This window comes from Sminthopsis crassicaudata, chromosome 1 (assembly GCF_048593235.1).
Source record: "Sminthopsis crassicaudata isolate SCR6 chromosome 1, ASM4859323v1, whole genome shotgun sequence".
In the NCBI taxonomy this organism is placed as follows: Eukaryota; Metazoa; Chordata; class Mammalia; order Dasyuromorphia; family Dasyuridae; genus Sminthopsis; species Sminthopsis crassicaudata.
This window is the reverse complement of record NC_133617.1, coordinates 310,983,214-310,999,575: the sequence shown is the minus strand read 5'-3', so window position 1 is coordinate 310,999,575 and position 16,362 is coordinate 310,983,214. Positions and strand designations below refer to the sequence as shown.

At 31.8% G+C, this 16,362-nt stretch overlaps 1 non-coding gene across 1 annotated transcript; it reads left to right on the top strand.

Moving 5' to 3' along the window:
- Positions 1 to 15,962: 15,962 nt before the first annotated feature.
- Positions 15,963 to 16,068, top strand: LOC141552290 (U6 spliceosomal RNA). Its single transcript, XR_012485097.1, has one exon. It is a non-coding gene; the product is annotated as a U6 spliceosomal RNA (small nuclear RNA).
- The last annotated feature ends 294 nt before the right edge of the window (positions 16,069 to 16,362 follow it).

Below are 16,362 nucleotides of genomic sequence, written 5' to 3'. Positions count from 1 at the left end.
GAATACAGAGAGGCTTGGAGAGACTTACATCAACTGATGCTGAGTGAAAAGAACAGAACCAAAAGATAGCTGTACACTTCAATACTGTATGAGGATGTATTCTGATGGAAGTGGATATCTTCAACATAAAGAAGATCCAACTCACTTCCAGTTGATCAATGATGGACAGAAATAACTACACCCAAAGAAGGAACACTGGGAAGTGAATGTAAATTGTTAGCACTACTGTCTATCTACCCAGGTTACTTATACCTTCTGAAGCTAATACTTAATGTGCAACAAGAAAATGGTATTTACACACATATATTGTATCTAGGTTATATTGTAACACATGTAAAATGTATGGGATTACCTGTCATCGGGGGGAGGGAGTGGAGTTAGGGAGGGGATAATTTGGAAAAATGAATAAAAAATTAAAAATTAAAAAAATAATAATAAAATAAATAAATAAATAAATAAATAAAAGTCAGCATAATTGTTTGACAGTTGTGTTTTAATGTCCCAAAATCAGAATAAACTTTGAAGTGATTTTTTTTAAAAGTCATATTTCTTTATAGATGAATATAGATACATTCCTATAAAGGTAAAAGGCCATGAAATTCAGAATCATGAAGGGAGTAGATACACTCAGTTTTTGAAGTTCTTTCCCCAGTTTTGGCCACATTCCCTTGGAGTGAATAAGGGTGTTAAATTTATTTGACTTCCTTATTATACCTAAAACTTAAAACTATAGCTATGAATTTTGGTCATTTATTTTAGAAAAAAAAAGTTCATTTAAACTAACTGGCTAATGAATGCTTAGCTCAGGATGTAATTTATAGAACTTTTTTTTTGTTTGTTTGTTTGTTTTCTATATCATAGAATCCAGATTTCCTTCTAGCTCTATGTTAGGCCTATGAGCAACTAAATAGAGCTGAGGAAAATCCTTTTACTATGTACCTCACTAACCACTTCTTTCTTTGCTATCAAACCCTTTAAATTACATTAAAAAGCTATAGTAAAGAAAGGATAGCATGGTATGTATATATGTATAAAATGAACTTCTGTCTATTATATTCTGGGTCTTTTTGCTCCTGTCTCACACTGACTAGTTGAAAAGATACAATTTAAACAAATTTAAACAGTTTAAACAAATAAACATGATTATAACAATGCTTTCTTCCCTAGGATGTTTTGTCTATCTAACCTTGTGAAAAAGACTATATCATCATAGTTAGTTGTGTCCTTCTGATCCAATTTACTCATTTTATAAATAAATAAATAAATATATATATATATATATATATATATATATATATATATATATATATATATATATATATATATATATATATATATATATATGAGAAAAGTGAACCCCAGGATATAAAATGACTTGTTCAAGGTCATATATATAGTAAATAGAATACTCATGATTCAAATGCAAGAACTCTGACTATAATGACTATAATTCTAGTATATTATTCTTGACACCACAATGTATGTCATTAGTTAGTGACATTTTTTACAAGGTAACACTTATTTTTTTAATTTTATTTTTAATATCAATTCCAAATTCTATATGTCTTTATTTTCCCTTATATATAGGCACTTTATTAATTTCCAATTCTTTACTATAACAAAAATGATATTATATTATATGTATTACTATGTATATATTACTGTATTGTATGACATCATATTATGTTATGCTTTATCATATCATATCGTATTACATAGCATCACATTACATTACATCACATCACAATATGTCATATTATCTTATCTTATCTTATATTTTATTATATTATATTATATCCATAGTGTTGTTTCCCTTTTTTTATCTCTTTGTGGTTCAAGACCTAGGAGTGGTATTGCTGGATCAGAGGGCCATTTGGCATAGTTAGAAATTGTTTTATAAAATTATAAGACTAGTTATCAGCTCCAACAATGCTGTCATCTTGGGCAATCTATTGATTATAAAGTAATACCTCAGAATTGTTTGATTAATGACTTTAAAAAGTAGTTACTTATTATATGTGAAAATAACAATGGATTGAAAATCAAGAGATATACATTGTGGTCCCATTTCTGACACTATTTATTATCATGACTTTTTTTTTCTCATTTCTTAAATGTGAAGGTTGGTTTCAAACTTAAGCTCCATGCTTTCTTTAATAGTTATTGACTATAAATTTAGGATTACAATGAAAAGAATTTTAAATGTGGATGCCTGGGCTTTCCTTTGAAGCCTGGTCCCTGACATTTCCTACGTGAATTTTGATAAAATATTAATTTCTCTTGATCTTTTATTTTATTTTATTTTATTTTTATTTTTTTGCAGAATGAGAATTTTGGATTTAATGACTTCTATAATCCCTTCTGGAGTAGTTGTGTGACACAATGTATACAGTACAGGGCCTGAAGTCAGGAAGACTTATCTATCTAAGTTCATATTTAGCCTCCAACTTCTACTACCTCTTTGCCTTAGTTTCCTCATCTCTAAAATAATCTGGTGAAAGAAATATCAAATCACTCCAGTATCTTTGCCAAGAAAACCTCAAATGGACATTCAGGAAGAATTAAACATGAGAGTTAGACATGACCAAAGCTAAAGAACAACAGTAATCCTTTCCAACTTGAAATCCATAATTGAATGATCTATTTTTTTTTTCTTTTCAAAAAGAATTTTGATAACAAATTTGTCAGTCAAACATAAAACATCTTCATAAATGAATGAGGAATGTTGTATTAGTCAGACTGAGATATCTAAAGGATTTAAATTTCAAGTCTTTTCTCTATTTAAAGTTCTCCAAAACTGAAGGTAATCATGAGTTTTTAAAACTTTAAATTAAGTCCATTAATGGTCATATGTGAGTCACAACAGTGAAGAAGAAGCCCTTCAGCAAAATATAAACTAGGCTTATTATAAGGATAAAAAAAATCTCATTTTTTATGAAAGATATTCCTCAAAAAACCTTTACTATAGAAATTCATTTAGATTTTATGTATTTAGTAACATAAGTACAATGTACTCATAATAAAATAGTACTAAGTAACCCAGTTTTAAAATAAGCATTATCATTTTTAGTGATGTTATTTCTTCTATTAGAAAGCAAAGTGACAAATTTTCATTGTGGGTGAACAGATAATATAGCTTAAGGACTTTATAACATATGCAGTTTCAGTTATTTTCATAATATTATATAAAATAAAGAAACATTAACTACTGACGTTATTATTTTAGTACTAGCTTCTTCCTTTTTTGAATCAAATTATGATTATAGCTGTTACAAAAACTAATAATGAAAAGTCCTTTATCTTACCATTACAAAAATCACCCTCATTCATATCCCATAAACAGGAAGAAGGAGGTAAAAAAAAGGCACTAGTAAAACTAGTACAGTAGAAACTATCTCCAAAACAAACAAGCAAAATAACCCAATAACCCAAAAAGCTGTTAGTCTTGAAATAATCAAATTTAATATTAGTTGGCTTTTATCTAAAGTGATTCCTCAGGATAGGACTGAAAAAGTGACCATTGGACATTTCCCTTCCCTTTGAATCCAATCTTTAGGAGTTTAAACATTTTCTTGAAACTCTAGCATATAATTATTTAGCTTTCATTTCTGTGATGCTCAAATGTCATTAAAGACCAAAATGTACTTTGAGAAATTTTCCCCCCATAGTCTTAGGTTTTAGCTAACCCTGATTTTAGTTATTTGGGGTTATCTAAATGCATATTGCTTAGTATATGATGGTCAGCTTACAATCTATAAGCATAAAATTCATAATATGAGAGGAAAATGTCATCAAAATTATCTAGGTCCTTACACAGTATAGCTGATTAAGAAATACTTATTGCTCAAATGATAGTTAAATTTATCAAAAGGAAAGAAATTACATATGAATAAAAGGATGTACAATCATTCAGCAAAAGCACTGTCTTTATGTTTAATCAAAGTCCCAAGTCTGATGTTTTATTGGAATTTCCTCCCTTAGATTTTTTTGGGGAGTAGCCAAAGCTTCATGTTGCTTGAAAGGAGAGATGAAGGTAAGTAACAGTCGTAGTGTTTGTCTCTGTTTCTTCCTGTTAATCTTAATATGTCCATAATTCAATACTTTGTCAGCCAAAGGTAACAAATCTTAAAGCAAATAGTCATTTTTCACATCCCTGGTTCAAAATGAAAGTCTCTCCCCTCAAAAAGAGAAAAAAAGAAAGAGAGAGAGAGAGAGAGAGAGAGAGAGAGAGAGAGAGAGAGAGAGAGAGAGAGAGAGAGAGAGAGAGAGAGAGAGAGAGATCACTCTTCAAATAACAATACAATCTAAATGGAACTTTTAATTTATCTATTAGCAAGACATTTTGTTAGGAGGTTTATGTGAGGGATATAGAAGACCCTTACCCAAAATGGTTACTCAGAGATCATTCAGTAGAAAGCAGAAAAGTTGTTTATTAAAAACCTCCAGAGGATGAGCCGTCCCATCATGAAATAAGAAAGAGAAAGCTAGTGGTAGAAGGGCTAAAGAAGTAATAAAGATACAAGAGATTACATCACAAGTAAGAGAGCAATGAGAAGGGGAGGGAGGCATCTAATTGGTTGTTGCTATTTGAAGAGATTGGAATGGAAGGTTTTTGTTTCCCCAAAAATCACCTGATTTCTAGGAAACAGAAAAGCAGGCCTTCAGGCTTAATGAAACAGATAATAGTCAAACTAATAGACTAAATATCCATAAATGTCAAATATTGATAAATGCCATCAACTCATGTTAAGTAAATATGTTTATAGCTGGCCAAGGCTCAAATAAATATGGGCCTGTACATATTATACAGGTCATAGGGGAAACACAGAAATAGTGAAAATAAAATACAGAAAAAGAATCCATACATCCTTGTAAGTTCTTCTGTAAAGGGCTGAAACTCTTGAGTTAATGCATTGGGGTCAGACAATTGAGCACTTGAAGCTAATTACTGATTGGACAATACTCTATAGGAATATGCTTGGAAAATGGCCCTTCCCATTATCCTGTGCTGGTCCAATTGTTTGGTGTAAACAGAGAATTGTGGAAGGGACTAGAAGGTGCATTGAAAGTAGCCAGGGTCACTTCCAGGGTGACAGAAGAAGAGGTGAGTCACCGAGATCCTATGTGTCCACTCTCTTCACTTCAACTGCTAAAGACCAAGAATAAAGATCCTGACTCTGGCTGAATCTAAGGTACCCAGGATGGTAACTCAGTCACCACATAATTCAACTTATTTCTCTATTCCACACATAGATATAAACAACCACAACAATGATAAAAATTATCTTAATGAATTTGGAATAATGCAACATGCAAACAAATTAATAAATGATGTTTGAAGTGAGCAAGAAGAATTATTTGCTCTCCTCTTCTTTCCCTGATCCTTCCCTGAAAATTCAGTTTATTCATAATTTTAGCAGTGCTAGCTAAACTTCTGCAGACATTTTATTTTTGTCCTTTATTCAGATATTAGAAATAATCCAGCAGTAACAAAAGAATATAAAGAATAAGAAAGAAAAATACTTTCTTATGAAAATTAAGACAATGTATTTGCTAATTTGAAAAATATATATTTTATCTAGTTGAAAAATTGAATATTTTTTGTTATCCTATAATCAGTATCTCATTGATAGGCAGATGTTTTAATACCTATTTCCCACTTTACTTAATTGTATTAAGGATGAATCTTATTTAAAACTATTCTATTGTACATTTTCTTTGTTTACTCTGTGAGGATCCATTTCAGGTAGTATCCCAACAAGTTTCCAAGAACATCATACAATATGGGTTAATAGAATCTTGCACAAATAAAGACCATTTGATGAAAACAAATTTTTAAATCACATTCTATGTAAGGCAATAGGATTAATGGAACCATGTTTATAACAGCATATGGTTAAAAATGTCAATCAACTATGACTAGATTTTGGTGACAATGATCCATGAAAACAAAAATACAATGTAAACAAAAACTCATAGAAAGAATGACCACAATTTAAGACTCATTAAGGAGAACTACACTTCTGTTTTTTGTTTGTTTGTTTGTTTTAACAAAAGCAACTATTTTTCTTCTCATACTTAATCTGAGCATTTAAACTAAACTAGGCAAAAAGGGACCAGGATTGTTCCTGTATTTAACTTTCAGAAAACATGAAAACATCTTATTTATGAAGGCATTGTATTAATATAAATTATGATTTTGTACTTATCATTGCATAAGTAAATTTGGTTATTTAAAATATAAAAATGACATATAAAAATTAGAGTGAGATAGTAGAAAAATGACCTCAAAATAAGAAACATTTGAGTTCAAAGACTTCTGATAATTGCATGGGATATAACACTGGGAAGATCACTCACAATCTCAGTGCCTCAGTGACACTAAGTTGAGGATAATAAAATTACATGTTTAAACCCTAACACAAGTCATTTTAAGACCCGAGTTAAAATTCAGCCTCAGGTATTTGATACATACTAGCTGTGTGATTGTTGTGCTCCTTTAACCTTTATACTGAGATTCAGAGACTTGCTATCTGCATTGTGTTGTTGCATCAGAAGTCTCACAACTAATCTTCTAATCCTCTGTCTTTTAAACCAGAAGAGAGTAGCAAATATGTTGTATTATGGCAAATTGCCTAGCAAAAAAACAAAAATAAATAAATAAAATGATTTTTGCTTAAATGAGTCAAGTTAAAAAAGCCAAATTCTAGAAATATTTCATGTAAATCAAGCCATTCTCCAATTGATAAATGATCAAAGGATATGAACAGACAATTTTCAGATGATGAAATTGAAACTATTTCCACTCATATGAAAAAGTGTTCCAAATCACTATTGATCAGAGAAATGTAAATTAAGACAACTCTGATATAACACTATACACCTGTCAGATTGACTTAAGGTGACAGGAAAAAATAATGATGAATGTTGGAGGGGATGTGGGAAAACTGGGACACTGATGCATTGTTGGTGGAGTTGTGAAAGAATCCAACCATTCTGGAGAGCAATCTGGAATTATGCCCAAAAAGTTATCAAACTGTGCATACCCTTTGAAACAGCAGTGCTACTACTGGGCTTATATCACAAGGAAATACTAAAGAAGGGAAAGGGACCCGTATGTGCCAAATGTTTGTGTAAGACCTTTTTGTAGTGGCTAGAAACTGGAAAATGAATGGATGTCCATCAATTGGAGAATGGTTGGGTAAATTATGGTATATGAAGGATATGGAATATTATTGCTCTGTAAGAAATGACCAACAGGATGAATACAAAGAGGCTTGGAGAGATTTACATCAAATGATGCTGATTGAAACAAGCAGAACTAGGAAATCATTATACACTTCGACAACAATACTATATGAGGATGTATGCTGATGGAAGTGGATATCTTCCACATAGAGAAGAGGTAATCCAATTCCAATTTATCAATGATGGACAGAATCAGCTATACCCAGAAAAGGAACACTGGGAAATGAGTGTAAACTGTGAGTATTTTTTGTTTGTCTCCCCAGGTTATTTTTTACCTTCCAAATCCAATTCTTCCTTTTCAATAACAACAACAAAATGCGGTTCTGCATATATATATTGTACCTAGTATATACCATAACATATTTAATATGTAAGGGAATGCCTGCCATCTAGGGGAGGGGGTGGAGAAAAGGAGGGGAAAATTCGGAACAGAAGGGAGTACAAGGGATAGATAATGTTGTAAACAAAAATTACCTATGCATATGTACTGTCAAAAAAAAAAAAGTCATAATTATAAAATTAATTAAAAAAGAAAAAAAAATTAAAAAAAAGAAATATTTCATGTATTCTAGCCTTGCAGGAAGTCAAGCAAAGGATTGTATAAAATTTAATATATATCATGTACAGAAAAAAGAAGGCATAAAAAGTAGGACATTAAACAAATGGATAATTTGATTATATGATCAATATGAAGGCTAAAAAAATGTCAAATACTGAATTGTGTAAACATCTATAATAAAGAGGTATTAAAAGGAATTGAGAAGGATTTTGGCATAATGAATAAAAAATCATAATAGTGGATTCATTCCTCAGTATAAGACATACCAGCATAGACTGGATTCCATCAAACAAAGAGCAGGCCTTTGGAATCAGCAGTGAAAGCAACTGCTTCCAGAACTCTCAGCCCATAGAGGTAAGAGGTTGAACAAAAAGGGATTATAGGGGTCTCTTTATTGGCACTGAGGTAGGATCCTATTACTTTGTCTACACTTGGATCCAGGACATATTTCTGGGTGTCAATACTGGGCAGCAGAAATGCTAGCTAACATATGAGAAGTAGCAGCCATAGTAGAGCATACAGCCCTCATGTTTCTAGGGAAGAAAAAAATGCTTGTGGTCATTCACAAACCAGAGCACAGGTGAGGCTCAGATTATACCACCTTGAAAGAACTGAAAACTTTCAGGTCTCTACAAGTATCCCTGAAAAAATGTTTCACAAATATCTGGTGGTTAGGTTAGTCCACTCTCTATGCTAGAAGAAGACCTTATTTTAACAAAGATTTAAATTAAATAATTGGCTGGGGAAATGAGTAAACAAACAAACAAACAAAAAAAAAAAACAAATAACAAAAAAAATTCTGGCCATTGAAACTTACTGTGGTGGCATGGAAGATCAAAAAACACCACTTAGAAGATGATAACACAATCAAAGCTTCTATATTCAAATGTTCCAAGAAAAGTATGAATTGATCTCAGGATATTAAATAATTCAAAAATTATTTTGAGAATCAAACAAGACATGGGGTAGAACCAACATGGCAGAGATTAGATATGGCTTTGTCTGAACTCTTCTTGCCTTCCCTCAGATCAAAACCAGATGAAGCCTCAGAATGGGTTTTGGAGTGACAGAACTCACAAATTTAGAGTATGACAAATGTCCAGCAGAAGATCTTTTGAAATTAATTCAGGAAAAGTCTGTATCAATATGGCAATGGCAGGGAAGGGGTTAAATGCCAGCACAGTTGGAGTGCAGCATGGTGCAGTTCAGGGACTCCCAGAGTGGCTAGCTTTCCCCACCTTAGGGTAATCTAGTGGAAGGTTTGTAGCCAAAATATAGCAGTCTCCTTGTTTAGGAGACAGAGGATCAGCAGATTAGTTGTGAGACCTCCAATTCAACAACAGAAGGCAAATATTGAGCCTCTGAATCTCAGCATAAAGCAGGACTTGGCCATGCCCAACCAGCATGGGAAGGAAGTCAACAGTATCAAAATAGTATAGAAATAGAAATAGAACAGTATAGAAAATATTGTTTTTAAAAGATAAAATGATTGCATGCCTTTATGGAAAGATGACATGTTTAACTCTTAAGTATTGTATATTTGTTAGGTGTATAATTATAGGGTATAGGTATAATTTGATTTTACTGTGATGATATAAAAAAGAAGTTATAGGTGGAAACAGCATTGTCCTGGAAGAAGAGGAAAGAGTTAAAATGGGGTAAATTATAATCCCATGACAAGGCAAAATGCCCAGTTACAATTGGAGGAAAAAAAGAAGGGGTAAGAATTGTGTGAATGCTAATTTCATCAGATTTGGCTCAAAGAGAAATATCATACATATTTAATTTAACATAGAAATTTGTCTCATCTTACTGGCAATAGAAAGAGAAAGGGGAAAAGAAAGGGGGAAGTAATAGAAGGGAGAACAGAAGTAGAAGAGGAAAGGGGTGAGAAAGAAGGAAGGACATATTGAGGGTAGTATTAGTCAGAAGCAAAACACAAGGAAGAGGGGAAGGGAGAAAGAAAAAAATATATATAATGAGGAAAATAAAATGGTGAAAAATAAAGGCTTAGCTTTTTTTTTTTTTTTTTTTTTTTTTTTTTTTTTGTCAAGGTGAATGGAAAGAACACTCCCAAAAAGTGGAAGTGGGTATCAAATTAGAATATGTTGTTTAAAAAAACAAAAAAACAAAACAAAACAAAAAAAAAAAAAAACCAAAAAACAAAACACACATTTAAAGCAGGGTGATACATACAGAGTAAAAGTAAAAAGGTAAAGCAGAATCTACTATGTTTCAACTGAAGTAAAGTCAAGTAGGGGGTTGCCATTCTGATCTCAGATAAAACAAGAGCAAAAACAGGTATAATTAAAAGGATAAGGAAGTTAACTACTATAGCATTCAAATTCCTAGAGTAGAAATTGAGAGATGTGCAAAAAGACATAGACAGCAAAATTATACTACTAGAGGATCTCAACCTTGCTCTATCAGATCTAGATAAATTGAATCACAAAATAATTAAGAAAGAAGTTAAGAAGGTAAATAGATTTCTAGAAAAGTTAGGTATGATAGACCTTTGGAGAAAATTTAATGGAAACTGAAAGAACTATATTTTTTGCTCAGTGGTACGTGAAACCTACCCAAAAATTTACTTTATGTTAGGGAATAAAAATATCAAAATCAAATGCAGAAAGGCAGAAACAGCAAATGTATCTGTTTTCAAATCATGATATTATAAAAATTATCTGTTACAATGGTCATGGAAAATAGACCAAATATTAATTGGAAATTAAATAATCTTATCCCAAATAATGAGTTGGTAAAAAAAAAACAAATCATAGACACAATTAATAATATCATCCAAGAAAATGACTAATGAGGCAATATACCAAAATTTATGGGATGCAGGCAAAGCAGTTCTTAGAGGAAGTTTTCTATCTCTAGATATTTACTTGCATTAAATACAGAAAGAGAAGTTCAATGAATTGGATATGCAACTAAAAAAGATAGCAAAAAAATTAAAACCACTAATTAAATACCAAATTCAAAATGCTGAAAATAAAAGGGAAGATTGATAAAACTGAAAATAAGAAAACTATTCAACTACTAAATAGTTAGCTTTCTTTTCTCCTTTTGGATTTGGACTATTGGATTTTTAAATCGGTTCTTCTGTTCATTGATTTGTTTTTTTCATTTTAGGAATTCTGTTTTTAAAGAGTTGATTTTGTTTTCCATTGCTTCAAAACTATTATTTAAGGAATTATTTTCTTCAAATAAATTCTGTGTTTCCTTTCCCAAATGTCTCATTTCCTTCATCACTTTTTCTTTTAATTTTCTTTTAAGACTATTTTTGAATTCTTTCAAATAATTGCAAAATAGCCTTGTGAGATGAAGACCAATTTACACCACTCTTCATGTCTTCATCTGGTTATGTTTTGCCTTTATGTATTCAGCATTTGACATCTGTTCTTCTCTGCCTCCATAAAAAGTATCAATAATCGAATCGAATTAATGGGAAAAAAAAAAAAAAAAAGCAAATGAAGATGGTCTGGTTCTACCAGGATTAAAACTGTATTATAAAGGAGTCATCAAATACATTTGCTATTTGCTAAGAAATAGAGTAGTTGATCACTGGAATAGACTAGGTTCACAAAGTATAATAGTCAATGACTATAGTAAATCTAGTGTTTGATGAAACTATCTGGGATAACAACTCGCTATTTGACAAAAATTTCTGGGAAAATTGGAAAATAATATGGCACAACCTAGATATTTATCAACACTTAATATTCCATTCCAAGTTAAAGTTGAAATGGGTTCATGAGTTAGACATAAAAGGAGATACTAGAAGCAAATGAGAAGAATAAGAATTAGTCTAACTGTTAGATTTGTGAGAAGGAAGGACTTTATGTTCATAGAATAACTAAAGAATATTATGAAATGCAAAATGGATACTTTTGATTATATTAAATCAAAAATATTTGTACAAGCAAAATACAGCCAACGGAAATATACATGCAAATATACATGTATTAATATATACATACATATATGCACATATACAAATATGTATATGCAATACAAATTTGTATATGCACATATATAAATAACACATTCACAATTCACAAATTCCTTTTCTTTCTATGTCTTTTGTTAATTTTCATTGAAAAATAAAATTTAAAAAATGTTATAAAGAGTCATCTAGAGTTTTATAACCTAAGGAAGGTGTTGTTATGTAACCTGGAATAATTACTAAAATGCAAGCTTGGCTCATATTACTAAACTCCCTCCATCTTTCCCTTCCTCCTTTTTCCCCCTTCTCTCTCTCTGTCTGTCTCTCTGTCTCTCTCTCTCTCTATGTGTTTCTGTCTCTGTCTCTGTCTCATTCATTCAAACATATACACATACATAAATACAATCTACTGAAGAAAATTAAAATAAATATAATTATTCCCAAATTACAACTGAGGAAACACAGGTTAAAAAAATGAATAGCTGTTACGAATCAGAGCTGAGATTCCAATTTAGCTCTCCTGATTTTAAGACAATCTAAAACTTATTGAACTACATAAAAGTGGATTTTTCTCAGGTAAAATAATTTTCTGTTTGGATTTCTCTTATCTAAAATTTAAGAAAATACAGACTGAAGTCTTTTAAGTAGCCTGTTAAATTTTAATTAACTCAAAACATTCAATTCAACTCAATTAAAATAGACAATTATAGTAAACATCCATATTATCTATTTTACATAAGTAACTTTTATGCAAAATGACAAAAATAATTTAATTTGTCTTTCTGAACTGGTTTTATACAAATAAATTCAAACTTAATGAAGACTTTTTGTTGATATTCATAGTTCTAAAAATAATGAAGAACCAAATCATTCAGAATATGTCAGTGGATTGGTATGTTATGTGTATAAGCAGTACCTTCATTTCAAATAGGTTTAAGATTCATCCTTCATTTTACTGTTAACATAGATGTAATTCTTAGTCCATTACTGAATAACCTCTTTGGTTGAGATGTATGCCCGTTTATGTTAACATGCTGTTTCAACCTAAAATATGAATTTCTTTCACTGGAATTATTTGCAAATTAGTTCATGTTATGTTGATTTGCGTTAAAGGATCCAATGTTTGCCATAGATATAATTCCATTTTATTTTGTTTAAAGTTAATTACAGTGAGTGTATTGGCTAAGTAGGGAAAGCTCATAATTTTAAGAAGTATTATATAAAAGTAATTATTATCATGGGCCAGCTAGGTGGCATTGTAGATAATGTGCTGAGCTTGAAGTTAGAAATATTATCTTATTTTGTTGAAACCCAGTAACAGACACATATTGTCATAGGCAAGTTGCTTAAACTTGTTTGCATCAGATACTAATCTGTAAAATGAGCAGAGGAAAGAAATAGTATTCTTTGCTAAGAAAACTGCAAATGGGTTCATAAAAAGTTGGATATGACTGAAATGACTAAACATCAACAAATAATACAATACTGTATACAAATTTGACTTTATGGACTGTGTATCCAGTAAACTGAAAAGATTGTATGTGTAAAACAATATAGACAATCAGTCAACTAGCATTTATTAAGTATATGCTAGATACTGGGAAATATGTTAGGTGCCCAGAACTGTGGGAATACAAATAGAAGCAGAAAAAAGATGATCTTTGCCCTTGAGAAGTTCATGTTTTAATGATGGGAGAGAAAAGATAACAGAAAGGTAAAAGAGTTAGACAATAGACAAAGGTATCTAGCACAGAGGCATTGCAGAAAACCTAGACTATAGTATAGGTCAGAATGAGGAGAGGAATGAGCCATAATTAACCTTGTCACCCTTCTTAAACAAAAGTTCCAGTAAATACCATTCAAGTAAAGAGAGATCCAAAAGGGGCAATGAGTAATCCTCATATGTGATTTCTAGGACTAGAGTGAGCTTCTGTGTAAGGAGAACATATGGGCATAATAGAAGGAGTCCAGGGTGCATCCTGGAATCTAGTTGTAGGGAATTCTAAAATCTTCATTTTCTGTGTTCCTTTCTTGAGGAAAGAGTTTTGAAACAAAGCTCAGAGCATTCATGGCCCAAGAGCAAGCCTGGGTTTGCATTTTGCCAAGCCTTGGTTATACCAAAAATTAAAAAAAAAAAAAAAAATCATAGCTCTTGAAAACTACACATTCTAAGGATGATATACAATTAACTAGATACATATAAGTGTGTGTGAGAAAGAGACAGAGACAGAGTCAGAGAAAGAGAGACAGAAACAGAGGCAAAATCAGAGAAAAAGAAAGAGAAACAGAGAGCAATAAGCATAAATGTGAATTAATGGTGAAACTAGAACAGGGAATGGAGGAAGGACTCCCAGAATATGGGATTTGAGCTGAGCCTTAAGAAAATCTTGGAAATTTAGAGTCTAGAGTGAGGAGATATTCCAGTCAGGAGAAAACAAAGGATTGTCCTCCAAATGACAAATGAAAAGACTAGGAGATAAGTGAAAAGTAGGCCACTGTAACCGGTACATTAAAGAGAAAAGTCTTAGAAGAATGTGTAGTTGAGAAGTGGTTGTAAAGAATTTAAACACCAATCAAAAGCTTTTTATTTGATCCTGGATTTTTTTCCCCCCATTCTTGAGTAACATGACTATTGCTTTGCTTTAGTGAATCATTATTTGTAACTCATTGAAGGATGAATTTGAGTATCAAAAGATTTTGAAGGTGGGAGACTAATTATTAGAAAGCTTTTCCAATAATACAGGCAACAGATGATCAAATTCTGTGCTAAATTAGTGATTGTTTAAATGTTAGCAACTAAACATAAAAAATATTTTTAAAATATAAAAAAAAACTATTTTGTAATTGATTAGATATTTTTAATGAGTTAAAGAATAAAATCATGCTGAAATTTTTTTCAATATGACTGAATAGTGGGGCAGAGCCAAGATAGCTGAGTAAAAGCAAGAACTTGCCCAACCTCTCCCTCAAACTACTCCAAATTCCTTTAAATATTGATTCTAAACAAATTCTAAAGCATCAGAAAACCCCAAAGGACAGAATAGAACACTTTCCTACCAAAGACAACTTAGAAACTCAGAAGAAAAGTCTGTGACAAAAGGGTGGGGATGTCAGCTCAGTTCTAGCCCCAGCTCAGTCCAGCCTGACCTGTGAATCAATGTCACTACTGGTGACTTCCAGACCTCTCATCCCAGAGGTACCAAAGATGATCTGGAAGATCAGAAGAAAAGTTCTTTACAACCACAGTAGTGCCCCAATAGCCAATTCCAGCACAGGCCCACCAAGGTCCTAGATCCAGCCCCAACACCAGTATCAGCAAGGTGGGACCTCTGAATGAGCAGCAGTGATGGAGGCTTCTGTACCTGTTAGCCTGGGGACCCCAGGGAGGACTGGAAAGGTCAATGGAGTGAATCAGGAGCAACAAGATGAAAATCTGTCCTAGCATAATCCCATCAGTGGAACACCAACACCAGCCAGCACACTAGATTTAACAGCTACAACAGGGCAGGGACACCTCTAAATATCTTCTTGGAAAAACAATTGATCTGGAAAATAGATCAAGGATAGAGAATTTTAAAATTATTGATGTACCTAAAGGTCCTTATTAAAAGGCTAGACATCATCTTTCAAGAAATTATAAAAGAAAGCTATTCTGATATTCTAGAATCAGAGGGTAAAATAGAAATAGAAAAAAATCCATTATTCACCTCCTGAAAGAGATTACAAAGTAAAATTCTCAGGAAAATTATAGCCAAATATCAGAACTCTCATCAAGGAGAAAATATTGCAAGCATCCAGAAAGAAACAATTCAAGTATAGTGGAGCCACAGTCAGGATAACACAAAAATCTAGCAACTTCTTACTTAAAGAACCGGAGGGCTTGGCATATGATATTTTGGAAACCAATAGAGCTAGGGTTGCAACCAAAAATTACCTACCCAGAAAAATGGAGAATAATCCTTTAGAGGAAAAGGTGTTCATTCAACAAAACACAATTTTCAAGTATCAATAATAAAAAATATCAGAGTTGAAAGGAAAATTTGATTTTCAAATAGAGGACTCTGGAAAAGTATAAAGAATTATAAGTGATATCACAAGGAACTTAATAAGGTATATCTGTTTACATTCTTACATGGCAGGATGATACTTTTAACTCATTAGAACATTATTATGGCAGTTAGAACAAACATATATATATAGACAGTGCTTGCTTTGACACCACACATACCAAAATTGAAATGATGAGAGAAGATTAACATGGCCCCTGTGCAAGGATGATACGCAGATTTTTGAAGTGTTCCATATTTTGTAAAAAGCATAATGTGGGATAAATAAAATAGCAAGAAATACAGAATTAGTAATTTTAACTGTAAATGTGAATGAAGTGAATTTTCCCATAAAACAGAAGCAGATAGAAGACTGTATTAAAAATCAGAACCCTACAAGAAGTTGTTAACAGGAAACTTGTTTAAAGCAGAGTGACAACTACAAAATAAAGGTAAAAGGATGGAGCAGAATCTATTATGCTTCAAGTAAAGTTAAAAAAAAAAGGGGGGGGGTTAGCCACCCCAATCTCAGATGAAGTAAAAGCAAAAATTGAACT